Genomic DNA, 23,751 nt, shown 5'->3' with positions numbered 1-23,751 from the left:
CATTCTGTGAAAGTGTGACATTGTAATCTTGTGCCATGACAGAGCAGACTAAATCTGGTTTATGAGGGTGTCATAACTTCTTTGTTCTGGGCTGTAGCTTAAATTAAGTTTCACAATTCAAAATATCCTGGAGGTTGGTTGTTTCCTCTAAGCCCTCAGCTTGGTTCTTAGCATGTGCTGGTGCGTGGCTTTGCTCTCAGACCTGGTCATGGGCAGTGCAGCAGCAGTACCTCAGGAGGTTACTTCCTGCGTGCGTATCTGCCTGTGCCTTTCTGACAGCTGCTTTTGGGATGAGCTGCTGCTCTTGGCCTGTGCTAAAGGGCTGACCTAAAAGTGTAAAGAATAGCCTTGCTCTTGTGTTGGGGAGCGAACCATGGGGATGCTCTGTGAGGATGCATGCAGAGGAGATATTGCAACAGGACTGCTGATCACGCCAACTAGTGCTGGTGAAGAAACTGGTAAAATGGAAACTTTTAAAGAATTGAGGTGTTAATTCATGTGCTGAGAAAGCTGTGCTGCCCACTTACCATCCCAAAAACTGTGTGACGTTTCCCTGAGGTGCACTGCTTGCTGCTGCATCATGGCTGTGTCTTTGATCACAGGCAAAATTAAGCATGCTTTTGTCATCAGTAGACTCCACAAGTAGTTTCAAGATACATGGGAGTATATGGGAGTAAAAAGACATAGACTGACACTTCTCACAGTGTTGAAGTTTACATGGTGTGGTGTGTTCTCTCCCCATGCAGCACTGCCCTCCTGTACAGAGCCCTTTTATTCATGTTTTAAAGAATTACCACTGTTGTGGCAATGGCATAGAAGTTGTTTCGGTGCAATTTGTGGCGAGCACCAAATAATTGTGCAACAGAATGTCTGTTATCTGTGACAACAGCTGCCTTTCATAACTACCTTTGATTTCAGGTGTGCAAGACTGGACTAAGCTGAACGTAGGTGGTGCTGACAGGATGCAAAAGGCTTTCTGGAAGCAGACTGGGCTGTGCTTTTCTCGCTTGTCCACCTCTGGCCAAGGACGTACTCTGTAGTGTGTGGGTGCAATGGTCAGGACACTGCAAACACTTTTGCTCCTGTGGTAAGGCTAGGAGCTTGGTGTTGTACATGGAAAAAAAAGCCTACACAAGTCTGAAGCTTCTGCTGTGAGCACCACTGCTTCATCTTGTTATTCTGGCCCTAAAGGAAACCCTCCTGAAGGAATGTTGTACCCAGCCCCTCTGTTTCTGTGAACAGGAGGTAGCGGTGGCTTCCCAGGGGGAATAAACCAGGCTTTGGTGCTTGCCTGTCTTACTTCTCTGCCTTGTGGGAAAATGTTACGAATCCCTCTGTTTGGGTGATTGCTCACGCTTCTGCACCCTCAGACTTCATCTGTAAACTTTTAGCAGTTTATTATGCACTGATGCTGGGATGGCTCTTGCCAGCTAGGAACTGTTTTCCAGTGTCACTCCCTTGTAGTGGGCATGTGGAACTGCTGTGGCATTTTCTCGATGTTTAATGTGACCTAATTGTGTACTTCCACTGTCTGGGAGGATCAGCTCTCCTGGTGTGACAGTTGCCATAAAATCAGCGGTGCGTCTCCGGCATTTGCAGCTGGGTGCAAGGCACAAGTTCCTTGATTTTGCTGCATCAGCCCAGTGAAACATTGCGGGGCTGTGTGTGCAGCCAACTGCCTTTTGTTACGCCTGGTAACAGCTTGGCAATGTTAAAAAAAATGTAACCTCCAGCTGTTTAATTCGCTCTAGGGAAATAAAAAGGCTTCCTAATAATCTTCATATTTACTTGGCACGTTTGGTTTGAAAGCAGATGGGTTGATTTACGAGATAAATGACAAAGCAAGAGAAGAAGAAGTGTGTCAGTGGCTTTACCATTAGAGAGGAAGGCATTTCTGATATGTGGTTAATCACGATGAACCGTTCTAGGTTTTGGGGTTTTTTTGCAAGTCAGCTTCTTGGACCTTCTGCCCACCAGCTTGCTCAGCCAACTAATTCCCTCAGTGCCCATTGTCACCTCTCCCTATGACCTACAGGTAGGGGAAGGTGCAGAGCTGTAATGAAGGAGAGGGGCTGAGGTGGCCATTCCTTCTCAGTTGTGCCTTCTTTGCCCACTCCAAACTTGTGCAGGAGCCTCCCCGTTGCAGCACTCACCCCCTCCCTGTGGCCAGACCAGTAAGTGCCTATGTCCTTTTGGATGGGCTGGGAAAGGGTCCTTCCTGAGGCACTGCTGCTTGAGGCACTGAGCAGAGCTAGGTTCTCCAGGCAGGCTGGTGCTGAGGCTGTGCCCTCCCTGCCAGAGCCATGCACCCCTCTGCCCTGGCAGGCAGCTGGCAAGTTGTGAAATATGGTTCAGCACTTTTTTTTTTTTTAATTAAATTGTGCAGCTGTCTTGGAAAGGATTAGAAATCAGTTCTGGAAAAGACTACAGTAGATTTTAGTGAAGAATTCTGCTGTGTCCTTAATTATTGATAAGCATCAGGATGTAAGGACACCATGTTAACCCTTCAGCAGCGAGGACGATTACAAATAATCTAATAAATGACATTCGCAGATTTTCAGATGGAGTAGGTTTAGTTGCAAGTTCTGAGACTTAGAAGTGAGGAAATATCAGAAATAAGGTTTCTGCTTATTATTTTGTATGTCAGATAGCGTGTTTGGTGAGGCAACTGGGTTAGATGAACACTGTATGTCCCCTTCAACTGAAAGACACCATTCTACATTTCTGGTGGCACAGGCCTCTCCTAAGTGGTCCCAGATTTGCTTACCACCCCTGCCCTGGTTGCTCTCACCACCTTTCACTAGCGGGTTTTGCTCAGGGGATGAATCAGGGGCAGGTTCATGCCCACAAGGCTCCTGCTCTATGGCCCCAGGGCCAGGCAAGGCTGCAGGAGCACTGTGGAGGGGTTACTGGTTTTGGCAGCTGAATGGTGTCAGGAAAAGCAGCTTCCCTCCCTGCCACGTGTTTCCAGAGGGCTGCTGAATAAGTCAGGGAAGCCAAAGCAAGGCTCCTTTCTGGGCTCAGAAACCTCTGTGCTAGAAGAACCCGTCCCTGCCAGCTAGGGCCCCCCTTGTCCTGCCCATGGTGTGGGTAAGTCACAGGCTCCTCTTCTCTGTGCTGGGATGAACTGCCATGGGAATGCCATTGCCAGCAGCCTGGTGTGCTGGAAAAAGGGAGAAGGGAAGAGGGAATGTGGTGCCAGAGCTGCGTGCCATCAGGTTGTGTTTCCCTCTGAGGACAGAGAGTGTCTGGGCCGAGGTGAGATTGCTGGGAGTGCTTGGATGAGCTGTGCAGGAGACAGGGAGCTCGGGATTGCAGCTGCTGCTGGAACCATTGCCTTAGGTCTGCTTAGTCAGTGTCTGTGTGAAGCAGGACTTGCGCTGGAGAGGTGCTGTCGGGAACAAAGGACGGAGTAAATCCTCTCAGGGGATGCGCAGGGAGGGACTGAGTTTCAGGGAAGGAGAGTATTTCTAAGCCGTATCAATATTTCCCTGAAACTGGGGCTGGAGCAGTGAGGGGGGTGCTTGGGTTTGGCCTGGGCCTGTCAGGAAGAGCCATAAACGAGCCAGCCGAGGCCCTGAACCCTCCCTGGATGTTTGAAACACTTCCACAGAAAGCCAAGGCAGTCATGATTGCAGAGGACAAGTTGTAGGCGACTGCTGACGATCCGTGGGGAATTTCCTGTGGAATTACCAGTCAGAGAGTGCATGCAAGCAGAGCACATCTTTTGGCTTTTTCCGGTCTGTCACCTCCTGTCTGGCTCTAGAGAGTTTTGTGCGCTCCCGTTCAGGAGGCAGCGTGTTTTCAGCTGGAAATTTGGGGTGGTTTTGTTTCCTCAGGGTCTGGGGTCTTTCCTGAGAGAATCAGCCCTCCCATAAATCCCCCGGGTTGTTCTACACAGCTGCTTTGGCCGTGGGTCAGAGAGAGAGAAGGGAAATGACTTTTTAGGGTGTTGAAATTTCTCCAGGCAGGAGTGGGAGGTCGTCTTGCCCCTCCCCAGAGCCCTGCAGGCGCATGGGAGTAGCTCAGTGCTGGCGCAGCTCTCTGAGCAATAACAACGCTTGGGAGGTTCGGGTGTTGATAACAGCTCTCCTGTCTCCTGGGGCCCAAGGTTCGGTCTCACGGTCCCGGACCGGTGAGGGAGAGAAGGAACTTGTGCTATTCCTGGAAAAGCTTCTGTTATTCCTTGTGCAGCCTTTTAATTCTGTGTTCTGATGGACTGTCCGCTGTTTTTCTAACAGGACTTGTCAGAGATTCAGATTTAGGAATTGAATTTGGGTCCGTTCACTTCAGGATCTTGCCAAGCCTGAAGGCCTGGGGCGATGACTGCTCTCAGCGAGGGCTCTTTATGAATCCTCTGTCAGATTTCCCTCAGTGCTGGGCAGGAAAGGCGAGGGTTTGGATCAGGAATTCTGCAAGGGGGCCCTGTGTGACCGTTGGCTTCTTGTGTGTGTGTGTGCATCAGTGAGCCAAAATCAAGAGCAAAGGCTGGTTTGGTTTTACGAACTTAGAGTAACTTTTAAAAAAAGTAATCAACTTTTTCTTCTTTTTTTAATTTAGGTGCTGGACTTGCCTGTCTGGACGTGTGCTGAGCTCTTGCTGCTGTGGACTGTGCAGCCTTAATTGCTGCAGGTTCCTGTTCTTCTCACCAGCTCAAAGTACATGTGGGGTTTTTTCCCCTTCTATATAGAGCTGTTGAGTTTGGTGATTTTCCTGAATTGAGGATATTGAAGGTCGAGAAGGAAGATTTGTGTCTTTTTGTGCTTTTCTGTTGTTATTTTTAGCACCTGCTCACCATCTGGACATGGTTGGAATACTGGAAACATAAAAGTTTTTAGGTTCAGTGCTTATTTATGCAAACCCAGGGTTTTTTTTGTTTTTTTTTTTTTGAAAGGTCTCCATTTGTCTGGGTACTGTTCCTGGTAGTTTTATGTAGAAAAGGTCATGTGAACAGCAGGGAGCAGTGAGCACTTGGAAGGGGGGGTGCAGGTATTTCATCCAGGGTGGGGCAGTGAATGTGGCCTAGGAACAGCTCTCTGGTCAAGTGAGCAGCAGAGGAACTGAAGGATGCTCTTCCCCAGCAGAGCTGCTGCTTTGTGCTCTGGGGCAGCGCTGCCGCTGCTGGGCTTCCTCGGGGAAAACAGCTCCTTTGGGATGTGCTTTGCTGCAAAGGTTTCCCTGAGCTGGGTGTCTGCAGGAGGCAGAGTCGGGATACCAGTGTCAGGAGTTTTCCATGGTTTCCAGGCTGTTGTCCACAGCACGTTCCGGGCAATTTGCGAGCGTGAGGCAGAGCAAAATGGGTGCAATTGGACTCTGCAAATGCAGTTCAGGCAGACGTTGATCTTTTAACTTTTCCATGGCAGGTGCGAATTCTTGGGCATTTGTGAGTCTGCCTTGACTTGCAGGGATTGAAGGGTTTAGGTGTGGAATTGTTTGGCCAGCTTGCTCCAAGGCATCGTGTACTTCTGGAAGTGCCACACACCTCGCAGGACCGAGGAGCTGCTGGCTGGGTGCTGGTTCTGCTCTGCCCTGGGAACTGGGAGCCCCTGGGAGGGCTGGGGGTGACACCTGGAGATGGGCTGGGGAAGCCTGGAATTGTATCTCAGCACTTTTCTATGCAGCTCTATGGACCGGTGTGTGCTGAACGAAGCGGCTCTTCAGCACAATAAATTCAGCAGTTTGGAAAAACCATGGAATATCTCCGAGTTAATGATGGGAGAGGGTTGGGGCTGCTCCCTGATAACGTGCAGGGCTCGGGGGTGCAAAACGAAGATGGGGAGAGGAGTGGGGGCTGCTCCTCGTTGTCGGGGCGCCGCGGGCGCTGCGCAGCCTTCCCCTTTTACTTCCCAATTCCTCATTTTGTGCCTCCTTTTCCCTTGGGGATGTGCCCGGGCCGCATTCCAGCGGCCGCCGTGGGACAGCGCCTGCGGGCGGCGGGGTTTCCCGCGTGATTGACGGGCCCAGCGGCCAATGGGAAGGCGGGGCGGGCCGAGGGCTGGCCAATGGGGAGGCGGCTCGGGGCTGCGCGTGGCCAGTTGGAATCGGCGGGAGCGGTTGGGGCGGGCGGGCACGGACGGGCCCGGGCGGTGAGCGAGGAGCGGGAGAGCGGGATGGGGAACGGGACGGGGAACGGGATGGGGGAGCGGGGGAACGGGATCGGGGAACGGGATGGGGAACGGGATGGGGGAGCGGGGGAACGGGACGGGGAACGGGATGGGGAACGGGATGGGGGAGCGGGGGAACGGGATGGGGGAGCGGGGGAACGGGATGGAGAGCGGGGGATGGGATGGGGAACTGGGGAACGGGATGGGGAGCGGCATCATATTTATTTTTATTTTTGGGTTTAATATTATTTTTATGTCTAATTTTTCCCTTCCCTTTCCTTTCCCTTTCTCTCTTCCACCTTTCTTTCCCTTTCCCTTTCCCTTCACACTCCCTTTCTCTTTCTCTTTTCCGTCTCTTTCTTTCCCTGATTCCTGAATTTTTTTGCCCCAGAATCCACAGCCCAAGCCACGTGCACACACTGCAGATGTGAAGTGTATTTTTACTGCCAGCAAGCACCTGAGAATAAAAAAACCTCAGCCCCAAAGCTTGATGTCTAAACAGCAACACAGAAGTTCTAAACCAGCTGTCTGGATTTGAAAAGACATATGTCTTTGGAAGTGAACATAGAGTTCAACCTGATGTAGTGATCGACTTAGGTTCAGCTTAAAAAAGGCCCTACCGACATTTTATTGTATCTAATCCCTGCTTTCCCCTGCGTTTTAGTTCTTGCCTCTCGGCCCACTCTGTTTCACGGGGCTGTACATGGTAAAACACTTCCCTGTGTGCTTTCTGGGTTTGAGCTGCCCTGCCCCGGCACGTAGGGTCACGGTTAAGTAGAAGAGTCATCAAACTTAGTGGTTCATCTCTTTTTCATGGGTTTTTGGGGAGAAGACTTATGGGCCCGGTGTGGGAATAACTCCCAGCCCTCGGCGTCTCGTTGACCGCCTCCCGTTGTCTCGCAGGTCCCCGAGGCGGCTCCGGATCTCCGCGGTCACCGACGCTGCCGATTTTCCCGGCGCACGCCGTTCGACGTCGAGGAGCGGCATCCAGAAGCTGTGTCGGAGCATCTCCATGGCTGGAATGTTTGGAGTAAGGGCTGCAGTCAGGGTGTAAGCTGAAGGGTGTGTGACTGTGTGTGTGTGTGTGTGCCTGTGTCTGTCTGCCTGCGAGAAGAGTGCGGGTGTGGAATGGTCCTAACCTTGTGTGTGTGAGTTTTGCCTTTCAGGCTTTTCAGCTACTTTTTAAACTTAGGGTAAAAACAACCCAGCTGCGCTGGCTGGGGATGTTTTCCCTCCTGGCTGGGTTTGTTTATCTGGGACCCGGCCGGTCTGTGAGGTGCCGTTCATCGCCAGGGTTTGGGTGCCGACCGTGCCGGGGATTTGTCAGGCGGGATGATTTTGGGGCTCCCGGGAACCGCGTTCCCATGGGGTGCTCTCGAGACGAGAGCGAGGGTGGGTTTGTGTGTCAGCTGAAGGAGGTGTGTGGTGGATGAGTGTTTTCTTCTCCCTGTGCTGCTGTTGTTTTGGGTTTCCTGAAACAATAAAATGTAATGAATTTTCCAGAAATAGAACAATTGTTCCATTGTACTGATAGGGGGTTGGCTTGTGTTGCTCTGTGTTCGTGTTTGCTGTTGCACTTGCACATATTGCTCTGTATGTCAATTGGACTTTGACCAGTGTGCATATGGATTGTATTTGTGCTTGTGCTTGTGTATGTTGTTATTTCCACTTGCTTTGCTGAAGTGTAAATAAAAAACCCTCGTTCAATCAAGTTGAATAAACCCTAATAAAGATACTCCCCCTCCCCCCTTTTGGTTGCTCTCTTCCTTTGGTGTGGTTTAGTAATTTTTTCGCCGTATTTCTTGCTTTGCTGCTCTGCTTTGCTTTACTTTTCAGTCTATTCCTCCCTTGACTTTTTCTAACTCTTTATCTTTTTCTCACTGTTTAACTGTTTCTGGATGTCTCTGTCACTCTATTTCTCAGTTTCTTTTTTTCTCTTCAACACTAATTCTCTTTTAAACTCGATTTCTTTTTCTCTCAAACCCTATTCTGTTTCTCTATTCCTTTTTCTCTCTATTTTTCTTTCTCTTTCTTTGTGACTCTGACTTTCTTTCTCTCTGACTTTCTTTCTTTTCTCTGACTTTCTCTCTCCGACTTTGACTTTCTCTCTCTGACTTTGACTTTCTTTCTCTCTCTCTCTCTGACTTTGACTTTCAAACGACCTTTCTCACCTTCCCTCCTTTGTTCATTTTTACCTTTCTACCTTTGTTTGTTTCTGTAGCAGCTTGGAAAAAAACAGAGACCACTCTTTCTTCAGGCATGATCTGCCCCAGTCTTTGGTTAACAGAGCACAGAGGTGTTCAGTGCCATCGTGAGTCTTTAGGGCTGTGGCTCCTGCAGAGGTCCTTGGTGCTCTGATGGACGTGCTCCAAGCGTCCATCCTGGACTCCTGTATCGGGGGCGAGAAGGAAAGCATGTTTTTCCATGTCACAATTCTGACTTCTGCTACTGTGCGCGTAGTAGCCTTTCTCTGTGCGCTACCCTCACCTGCCAGGTCGTTTGCACCGCGCTGACCTGCGTTGTTTCAAACGTTCGTCTTGCGCATTGCTGCACTCCTCCCGAACCCAAGCACGGGCTGGGCTCTTCTCGCTAACACTGCAAGTAAGAACACCGCACACGTGCAGTACAGAAGATCCCACCCGTGCATGTGAACTCAGCAGCGCCGTGCACATGCAGTTAAAAAGCAGTAATAAAACTCCTCAAACATAAAAAAAAACCCCAGCAGAAATACCTGCACATAAGCGGCAGAACTCAAAAAAGCAAAGGAATGAGCAACGACTTGGAGAGCGGCACACGCGCAGTAAATTGAGAAGCCGTGCCCGTGCAGTAACGCGGAAAACCGCACGGGTGCAATGACAGAAAGCGACGTGCGCGCAGGGAAGCGGGAGAGCTGCGTGGTGCTGCTCGCTGCTTCCACCTGCTGGTGCACAGGAGGCACTACAGCCACCCCGGGGAGCAGCTGCAGGCGCGCATTGGCCCAACGATGCCGGCTGAAGAAAGCTGCGCGTGTGCAGGGAGCGGCCGCAGCTACCCACGCGCAGCGCCGCGGGAAGGCCGTGCGGGCGCGGCGGCTTTTTACGCTCGGTGCTGCCGCTCAGGGGGTAACATCCCGTACCGCAGGCCACGACCTCACGATTTCCGTGGGTGCCGCCGCCTCATGCTTGTCCCGGCCGTGTGGGGCTTCAGTGGCCAGAGCGCAAATCGCGGAGCGGTGGCGCTGCTGCCGCCAGGCATTCGCGGTCCTGTTGCTCGGATGCTGGGCACGTTCTGTAGGGGATAAAACGAACGTTTTGGGGGTAAAATGTGAGTTAATTTGTATGGGAGAAAATGAACGTTTTGAGGTAAAATCGGGGCAATTAGTAGGTGACATTTTGGGATGAAAATTGAGGTTCTTATCGGTAGGGGACAGACAGAGACAATTTGAGGGAAAAGACCTGAGCTAATCTGTGAGGGACAGAATGAACGTTTTGAAGGTACATACGAGGAAAACTACAGGGGACAGAGTGAAAATTTTAGTTTTAATATAAGAAGGGCAGCGCGCCCGCGCATGCGCGGTAGCCCGCGCATGCGCGGTAGCCCGCGCATGCGCGGTAGCCCGCGCATGCGCGGTAGCCCGCGCATGCGCGGTAGCCCGCGCATGCGCGGTAGCCCGCGCATGCGCGGTAGCCCGCGCATGCGCGGTAGCCCGCGCGCCCGCGCATGCGCGGTAGCCCGCGCGCCCGCGCATGCGCGGTAGCCCGCGCGCCCGCGCATGCGCGGTAGCAACCGCGCCCGCGCATGCGCGGTAGCAACCGCGCCCGCGCATGCGCGGTAGCAACCGCGCCCGCGCATGCGCGGTAGCAACCGCGCCCGCGCATGCGCGGTAGCAACCGCGCCCGCGCATGCGCGGTAGCAACCGCGCCCGCGCATGCGCGGTAGCAACCGCGCCCGCGCATGCGCGGTAGCAACCGCGCCCGCGCATGCGCGGTAGCCCGCGCGCCCGCGCATGCGCAGTAGCAACCGCGCCCGCGCATGCGCAGTAGCCCGCGCGCCCGCGCATGCGCAGTAGCCCGCGCGCCCGCGCATGCGCAGTAGCCCGCGCGCCCGCGCATGCGCAGTAGCAACCGCGCCCGCGCATGCGCAGTAGCAACCGCGCCCGCGCATGCGCAGTAGCAACCGCGCCCGCGCATGCGCAGTAGCAACCGCGCCCGCGCGGGGGCCGCGCGCAGTGGGGCAGCGCGCCCGCGCATGATGCGCAGAGGTTTCTTTCGGACCTGGGCTGCATTTCCATCCCCCGCTCTGGGAGTCACCAGGTGCGTTAGGAGCGAGCCGATCCCGCTCCCTGAGACACAAGGGCTTGCTCGAGGAGACCGTTCCTGTTCCTCTGTTCCAGCCACTCTGCTCTCCCCAAAACACCCATTTCCTCGGAGCTCCTCTGAAACTGCATTTCCATGGACCCAGGGCTCCAGAAGCTGCAGAGTCCTGCAATGGGGTTTCTTTGGGAAGGGACCTTAAGCTCTTGCAGTTCCACCTCTGTCATGAGAATTTCAGGGCTCTAAGACTCACAGAACCATTTGGGCTTGGAAGGACCTTAAAGCTCATCCAGTGCCAGCACTGCCACGGGCAGGGACACCTCCCACTGTCCCGGGCTGCTCCCAGCCCCAGTGTGCAGCCTGGCCTGGAACATTCCAGGGCATCCAGGGGCAAATCCTCCTCTCTGGGCAGACAGAATGAGCTAAACCTGGCTATTCCTGAGGGAGTGATGGCAGCACAGCCGAGTCCTGCATCCCTGATTCCCACGGGGTTGTGGTTTGGGGATTTCTTTTCCATCCATTAAAGCTCCTTTCTAGTTCCGGGAGCTGGAAGTTTGGGAGGATGTGACACCTGGCATTAGAGCCCCCATTCCAGCAGCATCCATTGCACCTGAACGTTGTGCTCGAGTCCACTTTAGACTCAGCCCAGTTTTGATTAAGTCTACCAAGGCTTTTGAGGCCATGAGATGTTGCCTGGAAATCAGAAAATGCCAAAGGGGACTGGAGATCCGTGTTGGAATCACGGGATCGCTGCTGCAGAGGGGAGGTGGAATTCAAAACCCCTCATGAAGAGATTATGTGCAGAGTTTTGACTGAAATATAACTGTTTAACGAGCTCCAAATTGTGTGCTTTATTATATAAACATTCTATTTGCAGGAGAATATCTGGAAAAGACCTTTGGGATCGCCAAGTCCAACCCTCAACCCAGCCCCACCAGCACGCTCCCCAGCCACCCCTGTCCTCCAGCGCCACATCCACGGTTTTTGAAGCCTTGCAGGGATGGCGTCTCCACCCCTGGCCCGGCCTTGGTCATCCAGGGACAAGGATTCCTCTGCTTTTGCAGGAAGAGGGAAGGGGAAGCGTTTCCCTCGCAGATGGGACAGGAACGTGTTCCACAGGCTCCAGGCGTGGGTGAGTGACAGCTGAAGGCTGAGCCACGGTGAGCAGCAGAGCTAATTACCACCTTCCCCCAGTGCTCTAATTACCACCTTCCCCCAGTGCTCTAATTACCACCTCCCTCAGCTCACCCTTCCACCCAGCCACTTCCTCAAGCCTGTTTTTCAGGGGTTTTGTCACCCGGCATTCGGCTGCCGCGCAGCTTTGTCCTCCAGGTGCTGCTCCTGCCCGGAATTGGACCCAAGGGGATGGAAAACGCCGTGGTTCCAGTGGGATTTGGGTCTCCGGCACATCCCGCCCGCTGTGCCCTCAGCCTGGTGCCCCCAGCCACAGGGAAAGGGAGCAGGTGGTGTAATCCCCCACCTAATCCTAAAGATTTCTCTCCAGGAATGCCGGGGCCTCCCAGCTCAGCAGAGCATTCCCTGGTGCCAGGCGCTTCCTCACACGCAGGGAAAAGGTGGAAACCCAACGCTTTTCCCAAAAGCCCAAAATATTCCCCCATCTGGCAGCCGGGAGCTGAGGGAATGGGCACCTTCCCCTTCTGTCTGGGTGCCTGCGGCAGCTCCGAGGTGTTGCTCGGGGATTTGCAGTGCTGGGGCTCCTGCAGGGCCAGGGAAGTGCTTTGGGCCCCGTCATCCGTGCAGGGAAAAGCAGATATTCCATTAACCCCTTAGAGACCATTGCAGGAGCTTCCTGGGAGAACTGGGAATGGGGATCCGTAGGGGGATTGACTCCCAATTAATGCTGTCAGAAACCCTTCAGCCACCCCAAACCACCCCAAACCTTCCACAAACAAACCTGGAGGAGAACCCAGGGCCTCCTTGTGCCCTGGCCGTGTCACACCCTGGCAGTGCCACTCTGTGCTTCCCCTTCTTTGGGCCAGAATTGTTCCCAGAATGATAAACCCGGAGGGAAGTGTTTCCACCTGGGAAAGTGAGGCTGTTCCCACACCACCCTCCTATTTATTTCATGAGGAATTTTGAAATTTTGGTTTTCTGCTCCAGCCAGGGACAGAAGAAAGTTTGGGCAGCAAAAAAAATCTGAAGTTGAATCAGATCTTAAGCCTGGATTTAAAATGGATCACATTAAAAGAACCCAAAAAATCCAGAAAAGAATGAAAGAATTCGTAATTCTCTTTCTGATCTCCCTCTGCTGCATCCCTGTCCTCCCATCCACTCTTCCCATCTTCAATTATAGATCCCTCCAGGCAGAGCCCTGCCAGTGTTTCTGTCAGGGAAGTGCCAAGCCCATCCACAATGCTTTACAAATAATCACAGGGAACACAGATTTTGTGAAATATTGAAGCTTTTGCTGTTAAAAAAAATGAAGTCTCTCTGCCATATCAGCCACGATGAAATGTCAGTGTGCCACCCTTCCCCAAGTAACATCCTTCCCTCTGTCACTCTCGCTCTGGCACATGGCAGGCCGGGATCATCTCCTCCTTCCCACAGGGAAGGAGTTGGGTTTAAATTCGAGACACAAACTTGGACAAAATTGAATGTCTGAGGTGTGTAAGAATAAGGGAAAATCGTCTCAGATCTTCTTCAGCTGCCTTTGTTTCCTGCCCTGTAACTCTTCACTCCCTGAAATGACTCAGAACTTCTGTCCCTGTTCCCTGGGAGCAGAGCCCGCCCCCCCCCCCCCCCAGCTGCCCCCTCCTGTCAGGGAATTCCAGAGAGAGAAAAGGTCTCTCTGGAGCCTCCTTTTCTCCAGGCTGAGCCCCTGGGAGAGCAGGGATTGAGCAGGTGTGGGGGCTGAGGTGCTCCAGCTTTAAGGTCTCACTCTGAGAGCATTCTGAGTTTGTTTCCAGGCTGGAAATGGTGCCTGGAATTTTGGGTGGCCAACGGGGATCTCGAGGATTTGAGGTGGCAGCTGGGAGAGAAACCTGCTGCCCAAATGGTACTGGAGGTTATTTCCCTCTCTCTGGAATCTCTGTCAATTAAGAGCCCAGCCTTCTCCGGGGCTGCAGTTGCATTATTTGCTTTCACCTCCGATCTGCCCGAGGTGGAGTGAACTCCTCTGGAGCTGGCAAACGCCAACAGATCCCATCTCCACAGAGTTAAGGGATGGAATTGTATTTCTCTTAACCTCTTTTGACCGGGAAGTTGGGATTTTCCCCCTCTGCCTGATCCCTGTTTCTCCTTTCTCGAGTCTTGAGTTGTTTTGGGGAGCAGAAGGTTCAGGGCTGTGCCCCTGAAGCAGCTCTGGCTGTGTGAACACAGCAACTTTCTGCAAGTTAAATCTGCTGCTATTTCTGTATTTGAAAAGGAGCTGAAATGCCAGTGGTGATGTAATGTTCATTTACATTTAGGGTCTGTTTCTATTTATTTTTGCTCCTATTAACTTCATCTTGATTCCAACAGTTTGGGGTTTGGTTTTTTTTTTACCCGCTGAGGCTCTCTTTGCTGTGAACAGCTCGTTTTTTACTTCAAGCCTGCCAGATTTCCTGCCTTATCGAGTCCATGAATGAAGAAGAATGACAGGTAGAAGGGGAAATGGATGTCTCCTCCCCAAGGGAAGGCTCCTGAATTGGATAGGAGCCGTTTCTCTAGGAACTGCTGCCTCTGGTTGCCGCTGGAATGGCTCTGGAAGGAGCTTGGAGGGGATCATTCACCTCGGCTTTGTCCCGGGTGTGCAGAGCTGGGGAGATGCTTTCGGGCTGAGAGATTTCCTGTGCCATCTTCCATGAACATGAAGAGAGGTGGATTAAAAGTGCCTGCAGAGCTCTGATGTGCAGCCTGTGGCTCCCTGCTCCCACTGCTGCTCCGCTCAAGGAGTTTCTCAGCCCCAGAGCAGGAGAAAAAGGCAGAAAATCATGGAATGCTGGGGTTGTTGAGGCTGGCAAAGGCCTTTAGCATCATCAAGTCCAAACATCAACCACCACCATGGTCACACCAACCCATGACCTCAAGTGCCATGTATTTATCCATACATATTTATCCCTACATATTTATCCCTATATTTATCCATATGTTTATCCATGTATTTACCCATGTATTTATTCCTATATTTACCCATGTATTTACCCAGGTATTTTATGAACACTCAAGTGCCATATCCATGTATTTTATGAGCACTTCCAGGGTTGGTGACTCCACCACTGCCCTGGGCAGCTGTTCCAGCGCTGGACAACCCTTCCCATGCTGGGCCAGGAGATGGATTCTGGAAATGCAGACTCTGAGGAGCTGGGGATTAAGGCAGCATTGGATTCCTTTATTCTCCCAGAAGGATAAAGGAGATTTATCCCCAGACGAACCAGAGGTGATCACACTGAGGTCATTAGTGGGATTTCTTCCTTACTCCCACAAATACCCACTGGGGTGACAGAGTTCCCTACAAGGGCGGTGTTGGAAGGAGCTGCTGGAATGTTTTGCTGTTTATTGGGATCCACAGGATGTTTGGTGTCTCTCAGAGCTGTTCCAGGCTTTCCACAGACCCAAACGCTCCTCACACTTCTCCTCAGAGTAGAGAGGTTTCCCAGAGTGCTGGTTTTTAATTTCAGATGCTGGGATAACGACACGGCTTCAGGAGGCAGGAGACTCATTGTGCTGTGCCTCAGTCCAGGCAGGGACAACCCCCAGCTAATAAAAACCTCTTTAAAGCACAAAAAGTCCCATTAAGCTGATATTATAAAGGCTGCAAATTGAAGCAGGCCTCAATCAGAAAGCAGCAGAATTTAATTCCCCCCCTTGCCCATTTGCATGATGATCTCCTTCCTAATGGCCCATCTACGCTTTTCCCACAGAAGTGCTGTCCCGAGGTTGGAGATGGTTCCAGCTTTATGGAGCTTTGATCTTTATCTGCTTTTACTTTTTACAGGGCACAGAACCCGAGAGTGGCAGCTGCTTTCCTCTTGTTCCTCCTGTGGCAGTGAACTGCTCTTCCCAAGGACGGCTGCAGGAACTCTCAGGCAGCAGAACGTATGGAATGCCAGGCACGCTACAGAATTCCAGTGGGAGCAGCAGGAACTTCTGTTCTTTACTGGCAGGGCTGTGCCATGAAGGGGAGCTCGGTGATATTGGTCAGCTCAGGGAATGAGCCTGGCTCATGGTAAGGAAATTCACTGTGCAGTTACTTCGGGCCCTTCTCCTTCTCCTCCTTCTCCTCCTTCTCCTCCTTCTCCTCCTTCTCCTTCTCCTTCTCCTTCTCCTTCTCCTTCTCCTTCTCCTTCTCCTCCTCCTCCTCCTTCTCCTTCTCCTTCTCCTTCTCCTTCTCCTTCTCCTTCTCCTTCTCCTTCTCCTTCTCCTTCTCCTTCTCCTTCTCCTTCTCCTTCTCCTTCTCCTTCTCCTTCTCCTTCTCCTTCTCTTCCCAACACCAGTTCCAGACCTCAGTATAATCCATGTTCCCACAGCCTGACCTTGCAGTTTTCCCAGTTTAGCAGCCCCAGCCACACTTGCAGCCTCTCTGTCTGGACTTTGTCTTGCTGAAATCTCCCTTTGTTGATCCTTTGCTGCCTGACCTTTTATCCAGCAATAACGTGCAGTGGGTGGAAGCTTCTCAGAATTCCCTCCCTGTTCCACTGGAAACATTCCCAAGTGGAAGCAGCTGCACTGCCCATCAGCACTTGCCTGCTTTTAGGGGTGGTTGAGGCATGAAGGATGCAACAAATGGAGTTGGCTCCAAGGGGATGAAATGCTCCCCCTGAGGCTGCTCAGAGAGCTGGAGCTGAGGAATCCGGGTGGGAATCACTCCAAGAAAAAGGAAGGAAAAGAGAGCAGAGGAACAGGGATGCAATTCCAACCTCTCCAAGGACTGGGATGGGCACATTCACCAACACCATTTAATCTAGACACGATTTCTTCTTTGCCTCTGGCTGCCAGGAGCAGGATGAGCAGTTTAATGAGTTTAAATAGTGAATAGTTTAATTAGCTGGAAGAGACTGGATCAATAGCTGCTTAAACAAACAACTGGATCCCTGTTTCCAAGCTTGGATGTAGTTTTGGAAGGTTCCTGGCAGTTTGGCAGGGATTAGTGATGCTGAGAATGTGCTTTTTTGTGGGTTTGGGGCTTTTACTCCTGTTCACGTGGCTGCTCTTTTTCTTGTTGAGTGGAAAACAGGAGGGAAAGAGCAACGATGGAAGGAATTCCACTCTTGCTGCTTGAAGGGATGGATCAGGAAGGGAACAGGCTGCAGGGAATTTGGAGTGCAAACTGAGATCTCTCCGATATTTTCGGCTCAGTCAGTCCATCAGTGCTTGGTGGCTGTTTAGGCCACGTGCAAGGTGAATGATGGTGCACATGGCAGAGCTGCTGGTGGCTCCTTCCCCTGCCCGGCTGTCAGTCACCCTGCAGGGTGCTGGAGCAGCGTGCCAGAGGCCGTGGATCCTATGGATCCCATGGATCCCAGGGGCGTGATCAGGAGCCTGGGCCTGCTGGCCACTCCTTGCTCTCTCTTACCCTGATTTTTCAGCTCTGCAGCGAATCCAGCTTGAGTTTTTCAACCCCCTAGAAACCCAGGGACCTTTCATGTCTGTTCTCAGATCTGGGATTTAAATCCAGCCCTTATCAAAGCACCCCGTGACCAGGCAGGCCCTGAATCCCAGCAGGGGTCTGATAAAGAGGGACCTGACATCCTAAAGAAACCCTTTGAAATCCTGCTGGGATTGATTTGTATCCATAATGGAGCCCCGAGCTCTCTGCCAGGGAGAGATGAAGCTGCTCCTTTGCTTTATTATCCTCAGGCCCTTCCCAGCTTTGAGGGAAATTCAGTCCCTCTTCAAGCCCCAAAATCATGGAAAAGCTCCTTTGTATCCTCTCCACAGCCCCTACGTGGATTAATCAACTTTTTATTTGATATGGTGTCATTCTCCTTTTTTTTCCATGGCTAAAACTCCACGGTGAGCAATCAGAGCAGAAATAGGAAATGCAGGAGTCTTGGATTCCACAGTGGGATTAACTTCCCTTTTCTGCTCTCTTTCAGGACAGGAAAAACCACTGAACTCGCCCCATCTTTGGGACCAAGAGCTTTGGTGCTGGAGTAGGCAAAGCCAGCTAGGGCCCCCCTTGTCCTGCCCATGGTGTGGGTCAGGGACAGGCTCCTCTTCTCCTCTGTGCTGGGATGAACTGCCTAGGGAATGCTATTACTGACAGCCCGGTCCTAGCCCCGGCTACTGGAAATGGGCAGAGGTGAAGAGGCAAGTGCCAGAGTTGCTTGGGGATGATGGAATTGTGGTGTTTGGCTGTGCCCAGAGGGGCAGGTTGGGCATTTCTGTGTGTCTGAGGACCGGTTTGGGTGCTGGGGAGCCCGGGGAGCCGAGCTCTCAGTGCATTCCCAGCTCACCGGGGGTGGGAGCTGGTGCAGGGCTGGGTGACAGCCTCTGGTCGGGCTTGGGGCAGGCCCTGGCCCCGGCACAGACACGCTGGGGTGGTTTGGGGCCGCTTGGGGAGCAATGGGAAGAAAATGAGGGATGGTGCTGGGCGGAGCGATCGGCCTGCGCTCGTGTCAGCGCAGCCGTGCAGGGCACTGGGATCTGGGTAAAGCACCGGCTCTCCTGGTGTTCAGGGATGCAAGGTCTGAGGGACTGGATTTACTTGGGGTTTTCCGGGACAGCAGGAAGAAGAGGAAATGTGGTGCCAGAGGTGCGTCCCATCAGGTTGCAGTTCCCTCTTTCCCATTTCCATTTCCTCCTCAGTGCAGGTGTCCCCTGCAGCCCATGAGCACGGGGCCGGTGACAACTCCCTGTCTGTAGAGGGATTCCTTATGGAACAAGGGCAGATGACACTTGTGTGAGGCTTACGACTGTTAGAATTAGACCAGGATGGGTTTAAGGAAAACTAGAATCGTGTGTTAATCTTACTGGTCAATGAACAAATGGAATCCACACTTCTGTAAGAAAAAATAGAGTGTATGGAGCATATAGAAGAAGCTGGTTTTGCCTGCTGCTGCTGCTTGGCTGTATCATGTAACCCCATTCGAACTCTGCCTTCAAGACAGCTGTGAGACCGTGAAATAAAGAACTTAGCAGAACAGCAGCATCCTCTGCTCTTTCACCCTGGTCCAAGAAGGAGGGGTACCCTGTCAAAGGCTCAACACTTGCCTTTCTGACTTTGTTTCTAAATTTCTACCTTTCTAATTTTGTTTGTTTCTAATTTTTTTGTTTGTTTGTTTCTAACTTTGTTTGTTTTCAACTTTCTCCCTTTAGAAATTTGTTTGTTTCTTGTATTTTACCTCTTTGTTTGTTTCTAAATTTCTGCCGTTGTAACTTTGTTTCTAACTTTCTACTTTTAAAATTTCATTTGTTTTTAACTTTTTACCATTCCTCCCAGCGAGGGCTGTGTGCAGAATACTAAAACCTGTTAAGTTCTTCACTTTTACGTCTATAGGCAAATGCTACTGATGTAGATGTAAATTCATTTTGAAATGAGCCAGCCCTCTCTGTCTACTCTGTTGCATACAGCAATATAAGAAGCTGGGAATAGAGATCCGCAGGTTTTGAGAATAAGGAGCCGGCGTTTTTCTGTAGGAAGGAAAGCAGCAAGCGCCTGGCCGCAGGAGCCGAGACGCTCGGGCTGCAGGAGCTGCAGAGCGCCCGGAGCCGGCTTTTCCCTGTGCTCTGTGCCTGCCCCCGGGCTGAGCTGGGCGGCGCTGCTGCCGCCCGGTGCCGGCTGAGCCGAGAGGGCGGCGGCCTCGGTGGCTGCCGAGCGTGGCAAGGAGCGGGAGCGAGCGGGGCCGGGTCTGTCAGCGGAGGGGAGGGGCGAAGGGCGGTTCGCAGCGCCAAGGGACACGGCCGTGCACGAGCGGGGCCACAGCTATGGAAAGGAACGGGCGCCGTGCGGGGCGGCGACCGCGGGGAATGACAGCGCGGGGGGCGGCCCGGCGGGGCCGGTCTTGCCGGGCAGCAGAGGCGCGGTCGCAGCGCGACCCGGGCGGGAGGCACCGGGCGGGCACGGTCGGAATCGAGCCGCCCGCGTGTCGCTCTCAAGGAGGCGGCTCGGAAAGGAAGGCGCAGTTCCGCGCTCTCGGGACGGCGTTAAGTGACGTTTTTATTAGAATATGACAGTCTTTATTTTATTTTATTATTTTTATTATCTGCCAGGACCTTGCAGAGGGTGGTTTACACTTCCGCCACACTCAAGATGGCGGACGCAGTAGGCCCCCTGCGAGAGGTGTCCCTGCCGATGCCTGCCGCCGGTCGCGGAGCCGTCGCCCGCCTCCGGCGCGGCTGACCCCGCCAGCCGTGTCCTCGCACCGGGAAGCACGGCGGAAAATCGCGCGGAAAGCGCGGGGCCGGCGTCGGAGTTGGGGCCGGATTCAGGCAGCCGACTAGACAGAAGCCCTTGTGAGGGGCGGCGGGGGCCCTAAGTGTACCACACTAAAGATGGCGGCTCGACCGGAAGTGGCTTCTGCCAGCACCCAAGATGAAGGCGAAGGGCGGAAGTGTCGTCACTGCCACACTCAAGATGGCGGTCGTGTGCACTGTTTTCTGACCTTCTCAATATGGCGGCAGGGAAGGCCCCCCCCCCCCCCCCCAAGCTGCGTCTATTCGGCTGCCTGAACGCGACGCCGACGCCGACGCCAGCCCAGCGCTTGCACGCAATTTTCTGAGGCGTTTCCCGCTACGCGGACACCGACTGTGGGGTCAGCGGCGCCTGGGGCAGGCGGGAGCATTCAGGCAGTCGAATAGACGGAGCGGGGGGGGGGGGGGGGGGGTCCTTCCGGCCGCCATCTTGAGAAGGTCGAATAGCCACATCGGTGCGGTACCGGTGACTTCCGCCCTTCTTCGCCAGGAGCGGCGATGGCGGGGAGCCCGGGGAGCAGCGCTGCCGGGCCGGGGGCACCGGGGCGGGTGCTCCGGGCTCGGAGGTGAGCGGGGAACGGGGACAGCCCCGAGCGGACGGTGGGGGCCGCGGGGGATCGGTATTCCGGCCCAGGGATGAGTGTTCCGGCACAGGGGTGGCTGTCCCGGCACAGGGATGCGTTCATGGACTGTCTAATAATGTTATTTAACGATCGTGCAAGGAGATCTGTATAAAAAAATCCTCCGTGGTCATCCTTCTCCCAGCCCCGCTGTGTTTTCAGGATCTTGGGGGAAGAGTTTGGGTCTGAACAAGGCTCTCGGGCACAGGGTGGGATTCTTGGGGTGCAGGGCCAGGATTTGGACTCGATGCTCCCTGTGGGTCCCTTGCAGCCCAGGAAATGCTGCGATCCTGTGCCTCTGAGGGTGAAATAAAGGGGAGCGGTGGCGTTTGTGCCCGCTGTGTTCACGGCCCCGCCGGCTCAGGGCGGGTTAAAGGCGCAGCTGCCCCGAGACAGCGGGACCGGCCGGGGCTGCTCGCTCCCGGTGCTGCCGCCTCGTGGGGAGAGCCCGGCACTGCAGCCCGGAACGGCGCTGGACCACGGGATGGGCGTGGAACAGCAGCGCAGGGGATGCTGAGGCAGCGCAGGGAATGCTGCGGTCCCAGGGAAGGCTGAGGCGTCCCCTGCCCGGGGCACTCGGCAGCAAAGCCCTGATGTTGAGCAGAAAAAGGAAAGTTCTGGGTTAGTGGGAGGAGGTTTCTGGAATGGAGCTGGGACAGGTGCTGATCCACGCATGGAATCACGGGCTGGTTTGGCTTGGAAGGGACCACCAGGATCATTTACACTCTGTTTGTTGTCTGATTGCACAGCGAAGAACATCCAGAACTGCCGCCTCACCCTCACGGACAGCAGGAATGTCTTCCATAGCTCTTGTTTTGGAATGGGAATGGCTGTTGGGAGCTCTGGCAGGACCAGGTAAGAAGAGAAATGGGATCATTGTGGCTGCTGCTGGAGGTGGTTTTCTGCTTTCCGGCTGTTCTTCTCATTGATCCTTTCACAGCAGTGTTCCTGGGCACATTTGAGGGTAATTCCAGGAATCTGAAACCAGATAAAAACTGGTGGGGAAAAAATGTGAACGCGATCCATTTCTGGTAGTTCCAAGCTTCTCCCACAACACCGTTCCAGGGGAAAGCTGATAAAAGGGTAAAGATGCAGAGGAACAAGTGCTGTAAAGCCCCCTGGCGCTCTGAGAGAGCAAACCTTCCAGTAGTCCCAGCAGATCTCTTGGAGAAAGTGTGGGATCGCAAGGTTTTCCAGGAAAGCAAAACAAGGGTGGAGATGAGGGAATAGGCTTCCAGTTCTTCCTTGAGCTGAAAGCCTGGGGGAATTGAGAGGGGCCACAAGAACTGTTTGTGTAGGCAAATGGGAGTTTGGGGGCTGAATCTGAGTTTCCCTCTGGGGCATTTTTGAGGGAAAAGCTGAGGTGCTGTTTAAGGGAGAGAATGCAGATTTTTGGGGTGGAAAAGGTTGAATCAATATTGTAGAGGAAGTAAAACGCTGGGGGTAAAAGTGGATGCAATCTGGAGGGGACAGATTGAATATTTTGGAGGCAAAATGGGGAACTGAGTAGTGGAGAGATGGGGAACATTTTGGAGGCAACACTTGACAAACTCTCTGGGGTGGAGAACGACCACATTGAGGGAAAAATGAGGTGATGAGCAGCGGGCACGTAGGGAAGGTCGTGGGGGTAAATCTTGAGAAAAGCCCCGTGGTATTCAAGAAATCCTTGGAAGCAGGACTGAGGAATTCAGTGGTGGAAAAATAGGGGAATTTTGCGGGGGTAAAACTTTAAAAGATCTAAGAGTTGAGAGTGTGTGTTTTTAGGTAGAAAGGATGTCTTGTTGAAGTTGGGCGTCTGGATTGTGGCATTTATGGATCCAGAAAGTAGAAGATAAAGGAGACTCCCAAAGCCTCGGTAGCTGTGTTAAGAAATCCGTCCCAGGGAAGAAAGGTACCTAAACCTCCTAGAAGTAGGGACTAATTAGCATGGGAAGGGGAAAACCCACCCCCAGTGGGAGAGAGCGCGCCGGGTAAGGGAAGAGAAGGATGCCCTTAAGAAGAAGTAGGGAAGGTGAATTTCTCGGCTTGCTGAAATGTATCCAAAAGTTTGGAACCTGGGTCTGTGTGGAGGCCGGGATTTTCTCAGCCATATGCAGAGCCCAGCACTAGGAATAAAGGAATTCCAGGCTTTACAACGCCAAAAATGCAGTACCAGAGAGTTCTGTTATCCCGAGGACTTGGGGGATATTTGGCAAAAATTTCCGGGGGCCCAGGCTGGACCGAGCTTTTAACGCTCCCCGGATTCACGGGATCGGGGATTCCAGCGTGCCCTGCACGGGTTTTTTCAGGGAAGTCCCAAATCCTTCGTGTGAGCACGAAGCAGAATCCCCTGGGAGCTGTGAAGGCAACAGGATATTTCTTGGGAATTTTGAAGGATTGGGTGAGTCCTCAGTGTTAGGTTGGAATGAACGCAAATTGTCCGGGAGTTGCTGGTTTGGGGATGGCCGGGTCTGGGTTTGGATTTGTGGGCACCGAGTGTTCCTTGTGTCAGCTTTAGGTCTTCTGGATTGGTGGGAATTGTCAGAGAAAAGAGAAGGCAATTGAAATGCGGAGCTCCATTCCCGGAGAAATGGTCGGGATGGGAGAGGGAAGGCTGTGGAGCTGCTGGGAGCTCGTGGAGAACGAAAGGATCTGAGGCCTGGAGGCAAAAGCTGTGGAACAAAGCCTGAAAAGGGTGTGGGGTGGGGCGGGAGGGGGAGGAGGGCACCGTGGTGGGGGGAAAGAGGGAAAGGATCCCTGCTCCGGGAATCCAGCAGGGACCAGGAGAGGATCATTTTCCATCCACTGCTCTCAGTGGAATCCTAATAAGGACGGTGGAAGGGAAGTGATTCGTTTGTTCTTAGGTTTGGAATGAAAGGTGCTCTTGCAGAGGGGACTATTGACCTGTTAAAATTCTGTTGGATACAGGAAAAGAGGGAGGAAGCAAGCAGCTGGGGAATGAAGGGGTGGATTTTTTGGTGGATACAGGGAAAGACACGGGAAGGGGCTCTCAAGTAAAATACACCTCACGGGCAGCACCAGGAGAAGCCTCAAGTGCCCTTTTTTTCCAAGCTCTGACATTCCAGAGGAGTAAGCAGTGGTCAGCCCATCACTTTCTGTATTCCTTGGATGCCCAGTGCTTTGTTGGGAAGAGATAATATTTGGAAATAAACAAATCCGGGGATGTAATTTCCTGATAGTAAAGCCCCAGAGAGCCTGGTTTTGATATCCTTCCAGCACCCAAACGCAGCAGAGGGAATCCTGGCGGAGCTGGAAAACGCTGTCGCTCCGTCGGTGGAATTCCTGGGAACTGGAAAGCAGCAGAAGCAGCAAGAACAGAGTTGGAAGCAGGCTCCAGCCGGGTAAGGCAGACACCAAATCCTTTGGAATTTGAAGTGGGCA

The sequence above is a fragment of the Coloeus monedula genome (assembly GCF_965178545.1).
Source record: "Coloeus monedula genome assembly, contig: HAP1_SCAFFOLD_103, whole genome shotgun sequence".
Lineage (NCBI taxonomy): Eukaryota > Metazoa > Chordata > Aves > Passeriformes > Corvidae > Coloeus > Coloeus monedula.
Note: the sequence above shows the minus strand (reverse complement) of the source record.